Source organism: Haliotis asinina, chromosome 3 (genome assembly GCF_037392515.1).
Source record: "Haliotis asinina isolate JCU_RB_2024 chromosome 3, JCU_Hal_asi_v2, whole genome shotgun sequence".
NCBI classification, from domain to species: Eukaryota; Metazoa; Mollusca; class Gastropoda; order Lepetellida; family Haliotidae; genus Haliotis; species Haliotis asinina.
Window position 1 is genome coordinate 59,384,526 of NC_090282.1, and position 16,245 is coordinate 59,400,770.

A 16,245-nucleotide genomic window follows, 5' to 3' on the forward strand; every position below is an offset into this window, starting at 1 on the left:
ATTAAGTAATATGTAACTTTCTGTTTGTTGTTAACACATCACTCATCAATATTCCAACAATATGGCTGAAGATTTAACTTAAAATATCATTGCTACACCCTGTGATGATAATAGTGATGATCTAATTGAGCAAATATTGTCACATTGACAGAATGAACTTAGATCAGGCAGAATTTTCACATGAATTAACTCCAGCTAAACTCATACATATTAATTTACGTGTTTAATAAAAGATGGATACCATATCCTTTCTTCAAATGTAAGTCGTAATACCCTGCATTTCGAAACGCATACACAGCTATGTAGACATGAAATCACTGTACGTGAGATAAAGTTTTGTGTAAGGACATAAAGGCGAGTACCCATTAGTGAAGACGGGTGTCTGGCTCAACAATCCCCCTGTCTCGCTGCGGCCAGACCGTTCGAGTGTACTGTGCCCAGTCGGGGGAGGCGAGCCTACACGTAATATGTAGGTTACCCAACTACCCTGGATTTAGATGAGGGCCCAAGCAGGCCCTCCACCGTCTGATAACACTGACATTTTCTCCTCCCCAGTCTAACCCATGTTTCTAGTATGTTCGGAACTCGGCGAGCGTTGCTTCACCCCATCTGGTGTGTGTTTGTAAGGGACGTCTAGGCCTCGGCTTCCTTCAATAGAGATCTATTGTCCCGGGTTAGGTCACGTTGAAAAGGTACAGAGAAAGGGTGAGGCTCTTGTTGAGAATGGGGAGAAAAACTCGAGACTATCGCATTACGATTTGCTCAACCTGTGTTGTATGCAATCGTTGCGAGATTCTGGCCCGTATTTACGATATGCGGCAACACTTAACCTTTAAGAAAATCGCAAAGGTCTCTTCATCTTTCCAAGTCTCTAAAAGTGCATGAGCACACGTGTAAAGTGAAATATATATCCTGTAAAGTAATTGTGTTTGTATCTGCCTACTATCGTCATATTCAATACAGATAAATGGATACAGTATTCATTTGGGTGAATGTCATGATAGGACACCTAGCACTGATTTGAACGAAATCGCAGCACTTACAATGTCTGCATAATATATTAATTAACCGTAAACGACAAGAGTTTTCAAAAGCGTTACCTAAAATATATAAAATCAAGCCCACATCCCCCGAAAATCACAGCCAGTTTCACTTACACATGCTCTGTACTTTACAAGAATCTGGCTGGGATTTTCTAAGACACCACTCCCTCCATATTTTCAAGGGCAGTCAGGCGTGTTTCAATTATTCAATACAGCGCCTATCCGACCTCTATACAACCCTACCATGTATCTTTTACTGATTCCTCCTCTCGGGTGGAACCCGGTGAATGAAAGCCGCGTTATATGATATCCCGCCCTCAAAGGGTGCTGACACTGTCAAATGTTGAAAGAAGATACAGCGCTAAAACATACACCATCAGTCCGTACTTGTTACAGTCCAGGGGGGCCTATTTAGTTCATATTTGTCTTCAAGCATTCATCTGGTAGAATGACGAGTCATAAAACTTCTGGTATAGTTTATGTCCCTTATTTTCCTTCCAGAGTTGTGATTTCGTATCGATTTAAATGAGCTGCTCTGTTCACATGCACTTCTAAATATGGTGATCACGAAATTACGTTACACTTGCTATTTTTTCACCACATGTGGGCTCGAATCAAATGCAGTGTCATTGCTGTCATCTTTATAGAACGACCACGTTTTCTTGAAGAACCATATTCAATACATTAGGATAAAATGAATATTTGAACACTCCACGTTCACAGGGATATTTGAATATGTGAGGAAACTTGAGTAATTTGATTGTACCCTTCACAATGTGACATTTCAATCTTGGAAAATATATTGTCGATATAAAATACTGTTTGTGTCGGTTCAGCCTTTGAAGCTGATCCCAGTGTTTTTGGCTTGAAACATGGCATTGGGAGCAAAATTTCGGAATTGTACTATGTTAGTTCTGGTACGAGAAGCCTCTATCGAAAAGCACGAAAGACTAGACCATGCATGTCTGGGTTGAGCATGGACATGCATATACAAAACTGCATAGGCAGGCATATACTAGGACATGCATGCTATGGAATGGACTAAGATATGAATGGGCTGATAATATACTTGGGAACGCATAGCCATAACCAGACAAAGTACGTATATAGTCAGTAAATTGGTCTAGGACATGAAACGTCAGAATGACATGCACAGGATTGCAACTTCACATATTTGGTCATTTTAGGGCATATCTTTAGGATAATGGTTATATGCTTTGGAATGAACAAACCCAACATGTCCATATATAAATAATTACTCTCTCATTAAAATGAACAGAGCAAAATTGTATGGGATAGCAACTCATTGTTATTTTTCACAAGTTTAAAATAAAAGCGATCAAACGCTTTCTTTTAAGATTCAAGTGTCTTAAGACTTTTACTTTACTCAGAGGTAATGTGACCAAGGTTAAAACAGTAAAAGCTCCAGTAAAACTTTCAAACGGTTTATAGTAGACAGGCGAAAACAGTTAAAGATTAACACATTAGTGACAAATATTATCGCCTTTGACTTTTGACTTCTATCATGTGTTCCTGTTCTAGGAGAACAGTTTGCGTGCCTTTGCGTGTGTTTTGGCAGGAACCGAGAGTGGGTATAACACTATTGGATAGCAATTCATTAGCACATAGTCGAAATCGTACTATCGACTCTGCTTTTAACATTGATTTAGTATGAATGGAAACAAGTTTGTCACATTTATTGGACATATCCAGTTGCATATCCTTCGACACGATGGCTATTGTAGAACGCATGTGGCAAACAAATCACAAAACATATAATAATAAGCATATCTAAATAACATATGTAACGTAACTCTTGAAAACACACAGCGCTCTGCACATGTGCACGCAATAAACAGAGAGATAGAACCTAGGTAGTTAACGGATAAAATCATATGTACTAACCTGATATGTACAACGTTAGTGGAACAGAAACGTAGAACATCGAAAAGCGGTGTACAACATTTTCTATCGAAATGACATATGTCATAAACAAATGCCTAGATTACATGTTAAAAACAAATCGCTAAATTTTATGTAACATGCATCACGAAAATATTTTTCATTACAAGTTTAGAATGTATCTTCCACAGAGCGAATGTGGAGTGAACAGATTACTAGAACAGATGAAGTGGTGGTAAACAAATCAGTAGAACAGATGAAGTGTGGTAAACAAATCAGTAGAACAGATGAAGTGTGGTAAACAAATCAGTAGAACAGATGAAGTGGTGGTAAACAAATCAGTAGAACAGATGAAGTGTGGTAAACAAATCAGTAGAACAGATGAAGTGTGGTAAACAAATCAGTAGAACAGATGAAGTGTGGTAAACAAATCAGTAGAACAGATGAAATAATGTACTTGAATATCAACATATGTGACACTTGATGTGATAGACCGTCTTCATGTCTAGCAAAATACAACCAAATAGACTTAATTACCTTTCTAATAAACACTTCCTACTTTGTTTAAAAATGAAAACAATACATTACTGTGCTTATGATTAATACACGTATTTATTAAAAACAAAATGTGTTATCTCAGTGAGCTAGGTCGCATTACTGGCTCATCACTTTTTTTCAATATATTCTTTACTTGGTCATTATTTTCGCAAACACCTGGTCATCACTGTGTTTCAATGATCATTTCATGTACATTTTCCTGCCATTTTATCTTTCACGCCCAGCTGATCCTGTTCCGCAGATAAGCAAGACTGTTTATTCTCCAGTCTCGTTTTGTTGATGGTCAGATAAAACGTATAATCAGTTATTACGCATTATAATTGACGATTATATATATATATATATATATCGTGTGTTTGTGTGTGAGTGTGTGTGTATGTGTGTGTGTGTGTGTGTGTGTGTGTAGATTGAGTGAAAGTGTCCTGACTTTAGCTTATACTCTCTGTCTCGCTATCTCTCTCTCAATATGAAAAAATAAATATTGATGTACTAAATTTATTTATTAGCTAAGTACATATGAAGTCACAATATTCATCGATATTTAGAATCGGAATTATAAGAATTTCTTTTAAGGCGTTTGATTACACAATTATGATTATGAAAAACCAGTAGCTACCGGTTCCAAGGAAAAGCTGAATTGGAAAACCCTTTAATCATAATTAACACAAAGGCTTTGGTGCGTAGGATTTGCCATTAACAAGCAGAAAATATAAAAAAGAGGTCGTGTGCTCTAAATATAATTCTTTTGATAACATGGATAGCCATAATTGTCTGGGCACATTTCTGTGAAGTTCCAAGAAATGTAGCATATGATTATTCGTTTACAATGTAGGATTATCCGGATCGCTTGTTTTATCTTCGTTAGGGAGCAAAATGGAAATCAATGTTGCGAAGTGCATGCTGTTCTTGCACTGCTAATGACAGATGTTAAATTCCTCACGTGGTGCATACTGATGATATGGATTGGTGTAGTTTTGTATATTTTTGAAAATATTTATAAAACTCGTAAAATGTTGATTTTGTTGACAGTGCCTGTATATATCATATTATTGTCTGTGTAAAGATGATGAGGATGATGAAGATAGGGATGATGGTTCAAATATTACTAATAATGCATGCTCAATAAACGGTATGGAAAGTTTCAAGATTTTTTGTAATACCAGAAATGACCTTTTACACAAAAATTCATTTCCAAAAGTGTCCCATAATTACTTTTTGAGGGTGGAACAATGCCCAGCCTCAACCCCTACTGTGCTCGCGTGCCTTAATTTCATAGCGAAATTAGGTGACATCATCACTTAGGGACTCGCTCTATGGCAGCCTGATCTGGTTACAGGAGCCCTGCTATGGGGCCTCAAGAAAACCACAAAACAATGGGTTGATTAGGGACTAACTCAATGTTATGTCAAGAGACACAGAAATACAGTTGTGGTTTGGCTCCTTAATCGGCAAATAATCGGGCACAGCATTTCTGGTTTCGACTTGCCTGGTGATATGTTACGCTAATGGAATGATCGAGTTCTCTTTCATTCAGTTCTTCAACAATGAAGTGTATCACAGACCGATATTGTGGACAGCAAGTGGACATTCTACATTATGGCTGACATGTTTATATAATGCTTGTTTTTAAACATCACTGACAGGGTATAATCAATGTTTTGATGTACTTCCTGAATACACGTCAAGAGTATATTACAGCAGGGAGACTCTACAAGAGTTGTTGTAGAGTATCCCAGATTACTGCAAAGACCCAAGACGTTTTACTTGCGTACGCTATAAGTCAAGTACGTACGGTCGTTTTTATGACGCCATCTTGAAGGGGAGACAATTACAGACGTCAAGCGGAAGTTGGGGAACTTTGTCTGGAATCTGGACGCAAACTTTCGGCCATATCATTAAATTTAATCTCTCATTTTCTGCAATAAATTATCAGTTGTGACTAAGCCCCAAATGCAAGTGAAAAGGTCCCCAGTCAGAACTCCATTGGCCAAAGTTGCCTTTTTATCCGCGATCGAAATGAACTGTTCCCAGAATAATGGCGCTCATAGTATTACGAGGGGCTCGGCAAACGTGTTAATTTACAGGCGGTCGGAGCATTAGAGGCCAGTAATAGAGGACTTTTGAGGTCGTAAACATTTGAGTTTAAGGGGTTTCTGGCTGGTAAGGGGTCAAGAAAAATGATTGATATTTCTGTGGGATAGTTCGCGAATGAAAATACCACTTGGTCTCGAAAAATGTCGATCAATACAAATTTATATGCGTTGAAAATTATATTTAATATCTAAGTGATTGTCTTCCGGCACAGATTCATTTTCAGATTTCATAATTCTTCAAATATGATTATGATATTGTCTGATTTATGGTTAGGTACCGTGCAAACCTTTTATCCCCGGCACTGCTTATTTCAAACATACCAACATTATTCTTTTGTATGGAATAATAATATGAAAATCTTTAAATCTTCCGCGGGCAAATAATAATTCCACATTTACCAGTTAACAACGACGATACACGCTTGTCCTTGTTGTCCAATATCCTATTAACTTTGTATTACACCACACACTGGCAGAATACTACATAAATATAATACCTTAATGTACACTTACATCGCAGCATTAGGTGACATTATCCTGCATTGTTAAAAGAAAAGACCATATAATTTTTGGATGATTTCCAACCCAGGACTCAACAAAGAACAACCACGGTTCTTATCAAACCTACATTCATTTCTGCGTTAAAGGGTTTATTGTGTCCACTAGAAGGTCTAATTGGTAGTACTACGGAGTTCTACTCTAAATCTCTATCGCGAGTGAACAGAAGAGGTCTACTCGAACTAAGTCATTGGGTATTTCCGACGTGTTGGCTAACACTTAGTTGTGTTGCCAGTTTTGGCGACTCTACCGTCTCTTGCCTATCTGGTCCTTTTTGATATACCACTTAACACTTATCAGGAGAGGACAAAAGAAGAGCGATCCGTTTGACAAATGTGAGCTGATTTAATTAGAGAGAAGTGAGTTATACCTATTGTTTGTTGTCTGTGTCGAGAAGACAGCATTCCAAGTCACGAATATATGTAGTTTATGTGATAAGAAGGTAATTAACCTTCCAAAGCGTTCATTACCATGACAACATGCTTTGATGGAACGACTGGTTGGCATGATATTGGTAAAAGGCATTGTGCTAATAAAAAAGATACCATTAAGATCAGGTAATTGTTTTGTTGTTACTGCCATTATGATCATGAATATGAAATTAATTGATATTCTTTGTGCTTGTTCGTATATGATGATTATAAAATACTTAATTCAAGCCAGCATTCTAATTAGTGTGAAGAGTGTAATAGCTTACTTTTAGCATTATGTAATTATGGTTCGTGCGAGTGGATTATATAATTCATGATACATTTTGAAATTCTTAGTGAGCATGTGAGCTTGCACATATAACACGAGAAAACCGGGCAACAGGCACAAAGTGGGATAAGTACACTTTCTACAAGTTTGTATATGGATGTATAAGTGAGAAGTATGTACGTACGTGTGTATGTGCGTACATATGTATATGTGTGTGCGTACGTATGGTGTGTATGTATGTATGTATGTATGTATGTGTCTGTGTTTGTGTCTGTGTGTGTTTGTGTGTATGTATAGAACTAAAGCATGCAGAACAAATTACTATGCGCTTTTTTTGTTCATTATTATCTTTTCAAATTAGTGTCACACTCGGGACTCCATGTATGGACAGTGTATCCAAGTTAAAGTCTCGTTGAGACAGCATTGGTATAGTATCTACCAAAGCAAACTCTCTCTCACACTCACAAGTACGCACATTATCAAATCTGACATCAATGAGCACATATGTGGTTTAAGGTCAGCCAAATGTCCGACAAGGTCATACAGTAGTTGAATTCTATTTCCAGCTTTCTTTATTGATTCCAATGTCAAATTCCAAATATGCACCCAGGTGTCACGAACTGATTTCGTCACGGATGATTTCACAAACGAACCCGCCTCGTTTGACTGACGTTGAGAAGCGCTTTTCATCAACCAGCTTCTGTATTGTAAGCCAAAAGGACATATACATTTACAGTGAACTGTAGTCAGCATCGATTCTCGTATTGCGCCGTCCCTGGTGGAACATTGTTAATATTCAGATTCGGGTTCAACGCGAAATTATGAAAGAACTAAGCTTGTAACAGCTTGTGCTGTAACGTCCTCGCTCATTATAATTTTTTAAAGGTTTATTACCACCAATGCAGAGTTATCGCCCGTAGTATCTCCAGCTAAAATGACTTTGGGGCTCTGATGTTTAAAGGATAGATGGTATTTTTTTTCAAAGCTTGTAAGATATCAACTTTGGAATTTTAAATCAATTCTTCGTCCTTAAACAATAACAAGTCGTCTTATGCATGAAGTAAGGTGTGAAAACGATAAGCTGGGCATCAGTTGTCACTTCTTGATAAATACTATATTTCAGTTTAGTATCAAAGCAAGTTTGATTCGAAACAAGTACTTCTATAAAAAGTAGATTTATGCATCGTTTTATAAAACTAGGACATGACAGATCCTGTTTTCTAACTGATATAAACCAGACAGCATGCAGCAATGAAATTGTACACGTTATTGTATGATTCCTGCATGAACCTTTCCCAGGCCTGTTATTCTATGTTTAAGTAAAAACGGTGTTTATTTTCATCCATGTCATTTGGATATTATGTTATTGATTTTGCAGCAATACGTAACGATTCTTCTTTACGACAAACAAGCTGCCTCAGTACACGTTCTGGAAGTTATATTTCAGACATGGTTACTTGGTAACAACTATGTTTCATAAATTCATATTTAATTTTATTTTTTAAAAATATACAAATTGTAACCTATTATAGTTGATAACACCACTCACTTCTATCTGATATGAGATATGTGGTATTCATGAACTGGTTATTATTAAAATCGGCCCAATGCCAAACAAAAGTGAATTCATCGGTTACTGTGGAAGGGAAAGTAATATGGTTCATGAACTGTGAAACAGACTAGAACAATTCATGTTCACTGAAAATTATGTCACTTTGTAGTTTCCTTGGGAATACAAGTATATTTCCAAACGGAACGCAATAATTATGGTTAATAGGGATATCGTTCAAATTATCCACTATCTAGTATCTTTAATGTATTGCTAAATATATATACCTATATTTAAGATACAATTACTCGAGGTAATGTGTGGGGTTTTTTGCTTCAGTTCTAACGTTTCGGTATTTGCATTTCTACAAACATGATAATGAATCAACGCTATGGAATTTAGTTGTGAAGAGCGTCACTATACCCTTTAACGCATCAGAGACTTTCAGTAAGATGTTAAAGCAACCTGACGCTCACAATGCAGGGAAATAGACACGTGATATGTCGATAGTGAACCCATTATTAAATATGATATTTCTCCAAGAAATGTAGCTTCAATGTACACTTCATCAAATCAGATGGAGATTTATAACCTGAACATAGTCACAGAGCAGATCGACGGTGGGGAGTAAGGGTAGGGGTGTAGCACCCTGGGGTTCGACCCAATCACACACCGTTTTTACTTGCCAAAAAGACACAAAACTGAAGTACAGCCACCTTGTTATTAAAATAATCATGTATATTTTCAAACGGACAATACCCGGCCCACCTTCCATCACTCCCGTTTAATAACTCTTTGATTCGGCTCAGCATAGTCAGATGTAATGCTATTTATTAAGTAGGGTTATATAGAAAGTCGGGGGCACGACAGGAGACGCTAAACCTATTTCTCATATTGCACGTTTACGGACATTTTGAAGAGAATGGTGTATATTAAATTCTGGTTACTTATGCCAGTATATTGACACGAAAACAGGAGACGGCATCTTCATAATGTAACTAACAGGAATTCAATCAGGAAGACTTCGGTATAAAGCACATTTTAAAATTAGGGGAATAAAATTGAATAGCTGATTCCTGAATACAGAGTACAACAACATGAAAATTCAAGATAACAAGAAGGTTTAAACCATAATGAAATTTCAAACTTTGCCTCTGCCCTTCCGTTTTAAATAGTTGTTCTTTGAAAATAAGCAGAATATAATATTGGTGTATACGATTTTCGAATCTCATAAATTTTGATGCTGAGCGGGAGTTGGTCTTTCAAGACTGGAAATTGTAAATCTAAATTTTAAAATAGATTAAAATGCAAATTTCAAAAGCTGGTATCTGAAAAGCCTGCATAACCAACTCCATATGGCTATTGCAAAACATGTTGGGTTTCAGCTTGAAAACACCCAAGAATGGAAGCTGAAGGACTCACTGAAGCGGTTTTATCCGGTTTGGCATCATGTACCTTTAAATTTCATTTCTTATCGAGCAGGGCGTTGTATTTGAACAGGCTGAACGAAACGATAAGAGCACAGTCCGTGCCACAGATCCGTGTTTCGTTGCACATAGTTGAGTCAAAGAGACTACCAAGTCGGTAAATGTATATACTATACAAGCTACGTTATCTTACGTCACCGCAGGCGTAGGTTGGAAATAGGACTACTACTCAGTTTAACGCTCGTCCACGTTGAAATATGAAATTATTAGACTTAGTTAAATGTAGATTAAATCCTACACGTTTCGATAGGCAGGAATTGTTCGCAAACGTTTTCTTTTATTCTTTAAGCACATGATAATTCTACTGAGAGTTCGACTGGGTCCATGTAAGTCGAATTAGCTTTAGTAGAAACCGTTATACCAGCGTCTGGTAAATGTGAAATAGTTTATACCAAAGGTAAGGTGTACCAACACAAACATACTCTGTTACAGAGAGCAAACTATACATCGCGGCGATGGGTAGAGATAAGATAGATCTATACCAAAATATACAGAAAGCACCAGATCTTCGAGATAAGGCACAGGGCTACAAACATGTCTCTCTGCATGCTCTCTGGCGCACAAGTGTTATGCCACGGAGGAAGTAAGTGGGTCATGTTTTGACGGCAGGGGTGGAACAGCCACTATAATCGGCCCGTGATCTCAGACGGTGGGTAAAGCATTGCCCACCGCCCAGCAGTCATAACCTCTCCTGCTGCCCTCGTCTTCGACTAACCCACATTCAATCTTCTTGGGTCGGGGGCTGTGATTATCAGGCCAGAGACGGGTACCCTCTCTCGGGGTGGCGAGTCGGACGAGTTCATTATACTGCTGGATTAGGGTGGAAGAGTCTTTGAGATGTATATCTTGACGTGGACTTGATCTGTTTGGCCGAATCCCAACCTCGTATGAACACCCTCATATAATGATCTCACTGTCATATTTTAAACTGGTGAAGAGAAGTTACATCGACATGTGAAATGTTATTCTCGATCCCTCAACTCGGGACATCGATGACAACCTTTTGAAAGTACATGTAACCATCTTCAGCATGACAGACAATTGAAGATTTCCTACTGTGATCACTGCCATTAAACACAAGTGAATATAGTGTAACATGTGCTTATTAGGCGATATTTACGTTCTCTAAGTCATCTGTGTGTATATATACTATACTGTCAGTAGCTTCTTTAGTGAGTCTGACTAAATGCAGGTTTACCTTGAACCTGGTTTTATAACCAGCCCTTACTATGAATATGACAAATAAATGTCAGCCGTGTGTAGTAAGAGCGGTGTTAAATGAACCTAGTTGTGCGATAGTTTATACGGATGAGATTAACACGGGATGTGGCTGTAAATCTTGGAGGAAATTAAATGTTTAGAACATATGTATGAAGGATAAATGATAGATTTCATGAAGTTATCTGGATGCAAGTCCCCTACTTCTGTTATCCATTACTCTATTTATCTGGATGTGGATTTCCTGTCGACTGTGTAAGCTATCAAACACGTCGAGAAATGGACAACAAATGTGTTGATTTCAACAAACATAACCCAGTTATAAAATTACATTATGATAAAAAAAATATATCCACCAGTTGTTAGCTTGTGTCCACCGCGATTACACGCGCGTGTTTTCGAGATAAAGATAAACCTCCTTCCACATACTCAACTCATGGCTTTGCTCAAGAAATTCCTAAGTAGCTTGCTGCCCTAATAACGCCAGTGACACGCAGACTAAGGTAGCACTTGTTCTGTTCAAGAGCTTGGGTACCTCTCAGCGACAACAAATCTAGAGGCAAGCTCAATGTTTATACCAACGTGGGTTTTCATTACATAATTGAATATACATTGATTTATTAAGTGCAGATGTTACTAAACTCATGATGTTATATGTCTCTGAGTCAATTTAATGTTTCATATGAAGTATATAACTTGAGTGTAGAGTCCTTGTGAAAGTCTTTCGTCAATACATGTCAGTTGAAGCCCTGTGGACGTGTTGGGTTACAGGAGTTTACAGAAACCAAGAATCACTGCCATAAGATTCGAACCCCAGTATGTATATCTCTGTTTCTTGTTCATGTTAGTAAATCTAATATAACAGTTTCTCCATTAAATCATTCTAGGAACATCTTGATTCCCCCACCCCCAAAGCCCACCCTCTCAACTACCCCACCCCACCCATGCACACACACACACACACACACACACACAGAGAGAGAGAGAGAGAGAGAGAGAGAGAGAGAGGAGGGAGGGAGAGGGTTGAGACGGAGACAGAGGGATACTGAGCCAGACACATGAGAGGAAGAGACACAGACACAGAAACAGACACAGACGCATATACTACCTGCCAAATAATGAAAACATACGTATGATATCTTTACATAACTACATACACATAAATATATTTTCACATAATTTCATTTTTGTCAAGTATTGTATACATCGCGTTACTATTACTTAACTGTACACGTGTTTCAATCAAACAATGTTCATAACACATGCATCCATCAGACATTTAAAAAAGAAGTAATAAGATATCTTTATCACAAAATCTTCCAACACATTTCAGCAATCTCATTGTGTTAATTATTTATGCATAATTCATGACTTCAAATAGGTTTAAGAAATGCACAGGTAATAAACAATATATATTCATTTGTCTCTCCAGATCAACTGATACATATATGTATACATTAAGTGATAAGTATATTAACATCTATATGCACAACGCAGTGATCAGCTGATCTGGAGAAAACTACTACTATATGACGATTGCGATGGGTCGGTTTCCAATGACCGTGGTGAGTAGGGAGAAGGCGGTTCCACCAAAGTCACGCAGTTGATGGGTGTTCATTCTCCTTGAGTCGTGACTCCATCATGAAAGCTAAGAGGAGATTTTTTCAGCCAGCTGGGTTTAACTCTGATGTTTCAGCTTACAACTTCGCATCTTATATCGAAATTGACCATGCTGGCGAAATCAATAACTGGTTTGTTTCACGGACATTTGAATGATCATTAGCTATGGACAGCGACGGATTTTTTATACTCGTAAATTCTTCTCGCTTGAAGATAACGGATCACAGATAGCTCGATTCTGATGCATAGGCTGTGGTAATTGTGATGTAGTTCTGACGCGCATTGCATAATGACACTTGTACATAACAAATAGCGGCGTGTATTTTGCAAATTGACACATGTATCTTGCAAATTGACATATGCATATTGCAAATTGACATGTCTGTCCTTAACGGCGACTTCTGCACTGTGCAAATTGACCTATGTATATTACACATTCACAGTATATACACTACAAATTTACACTGCATTTTATAGCAGCACAGAAATAAAAGCCGCTATTGCTTTCATTATATGACAATGCAAAATAACTAAATGTATGCAGATCTCAAGAGAGGCACATGTTTCAGTGCCAGTGGAAAATCATTCACCGTTAAGTAAGCATTTGAACAATGAATTTTTTCTAAACAAAGTTCAGAAATGGAATTGGAAGATTCAAACACTATCCACATTCACATCTCGTAGCAGACTTCATACAGCTGTAAGTGGGAAGAATACTATGTGACACCATTCTAGTTTGAGAATTGACAACTGCCATGGACCCTTTCTCCCTTTCTTCTGCTGTATATATCCTTTTCAAATTGCAATTATATCTAAGTTTAATACTCACACTGCTCGTGATCAACATATAGCTTTTTTCAAAAGAGATCAAACATTGCACTTCACCAAAACTTCTTATTTTGATATAATTGTTGCATCATTATAGTCAGCAAAATATCACTGAGGGCAAACTTCCTCACCTGTAAAAATTTGTGGCAGGCATGTAGAATTCCTAGTAGGCAGATTTCCATTGGGCAAAGTTACCTGTGTAAGATGCCCTGTGACCAGACATTTCCCCTGTGGTTTGAGCGTAGGTTTTGGGAGTGTAATGTTGATTACCGAATACTGATTAGTGTTTTTATTAAGTAAGTTCAATGAAGATGTAATGCAGGCGCAATTAAGAAAGTTGGTCTCACTCTTTTAGAACGACCTCGTGGTTCTAAAATCACCCAGTCCTCTCTTGTAAGAAAAGGGGTGAGTGGCCAAGTTGTGAAAGTGGTCGTTCGTCTCACCGAAGTCCTGGGTTTGATTCCGCAAATTACTGGTGCCCTGCGTCGATGAGTGTTGCTAACATCGTCTCTCACGCCTTGGAAATATCATGTAGCTGGCTAATTTAATGCATCCATCAGAAGGGCATTATTTAATACTAGTATACCTCGGTTACCAACCCTTGAAATGAACAAATGTCAGTTTCCATAAACATGAACTGTAACTGTTGTCTGCGTGTCTTACTTAGGACTAACAACTAGAACATCATATAATGTATGTCTTCTCCATTTCACCCCGGTATACAGTGATTTTTTGGTGAATGACAGCCCTTGTCTAGTCGACTGTTAGCTTATGTATGTTATTGTGATGCGTTGCGCTATGTGGTTCGGGATGAAATATGACTACAAAAGAAAAGAAAAGAAAGATTCGAAACAATTAGGAGATATGTGATTTATGATGAAAACAGCCTACAATCAAATAAACTTAGGTAGTGTCGGTTTTCAATGTACAGTTCGAATACTGCATCCCGAACTTAAGGGATATCGTTTTTGTTTGCTTAGTAAAAATAATGTGGGCACACGCGACTGAACAGCTACAATGAATGACATAGCCCACATACATGCACATTGACACAAAACACCACCAGTTTCAATGTAGGGCTCATTTCATGGATGAGCGAAATATGTGGAGCAACTTTATTTTGTCCGCTTCATCGAAACGACGCGCCATTCTGTGCGTCAGAGTTTGGTTGAACTGTAGAATGCAAATGGTTGCACCATCACGGGACGGAACACAATGGTTTTTGCCATAACACATACATGGTTTATATCACGACCGATATTAACTGGTTTAGTTTATTGATGCTTTTACAGTAAATGATGAAATGTGTTAGAAATTCACGAATAACTTAAACAATCTTTTATAGAAAACACATTTTATGCTAAATTTTGACAATGAAATGTTATTACATATACTGAGAGAGGTCATATGGTAATACATTTCAAGCATATATTACGCTTATATTAAACCATAACGGCACGTACTGGTCTATTTACATTTAGAGAACACTTGTAAACATTTGATGTATTTTACAGTGTCTGAATATGAATTTCAATAGATGCATTTCCGAAAGAAATGCACACATTAATAAATGTATATAAAAAGAGATATTAATCAATCGTGTCAATTCACATATTTCTCATGATATCATACGTAGTACGCTGTCAGTGTGATGATCGAACCTACTTATTGCACAATAAAAGCATTTATTCAATTATTTACTTTTCATTAAGTCAGCAAAACTGTGAAATCACACAGAATGGATATTGACGAGAAATATACATCCTAACAGCTGAGCCCTTGGAAGCGTACTTGTATGACAGCCAGTGCATGAGGTGATTAATTCCAGCATGGCTGTGCAATTGACATGAATATATGTGAAATTGGCACATCTTGACGAGTCTCTGCCAACCCGCGCGGGAGCACTGCATTTGATAACAAAGGTGTCGGAGATACACACAAAGGTCGTTACCAGCTGTTACTTGGACTCCTATATTAATTCATGGATGTTCGATTTCCCATAAAGCTGCATTTTGATCCACATTTCGCCGTCTAGACAGACGTATTACATCACATCTACACCAGTGCGGTGGGAGCATAGCTATGTTTAAATAAAAAGGGGTTGTATATTTTAAGCTATGTGGTTTACAGGCCGTTTAGGGGTCATAAGACGTATTTTGTCTTTATTTGTCGCATGATCCATTTGGCATGACCTTCCTACAAATGGAATTTAAAAAATGAAATTTTACCGTATTTGACTATTTTTTAACATATCATTTATCTTTGCAACCTTAAGGACTAAATCTGGTCAATCAACTCAGACGGCATTTGATTAACTATTATGGCTTAATGATATTTATTAAATGATGCCTCCATATCTAATGAACACATCTTTCATGTAATAATTTTGTTAAATTTCTTATTAAAGGTTCCAAAATGTGAATAACAGTGGCGGTTCACGTGTCAGGTAGAGATTTCTGTATGTTCACTGTACCGGGGTAATTTTCAAGCGCAGTAAAGGTCAAATACACCGTGTTTGTTCAACGCACACATATGACTAGGCGGGTTATGATATAACATTCCTGCAGTTCACTAGCAAGCAGCTATCGTATTTATCTGTAACCTTCCCCAGACAGTGTCCTAAATCCGTGACCCCAATATACCTACTCCGTTGTACAGTGAGTCTGCACATTAGTTATCAATGCCGCTAT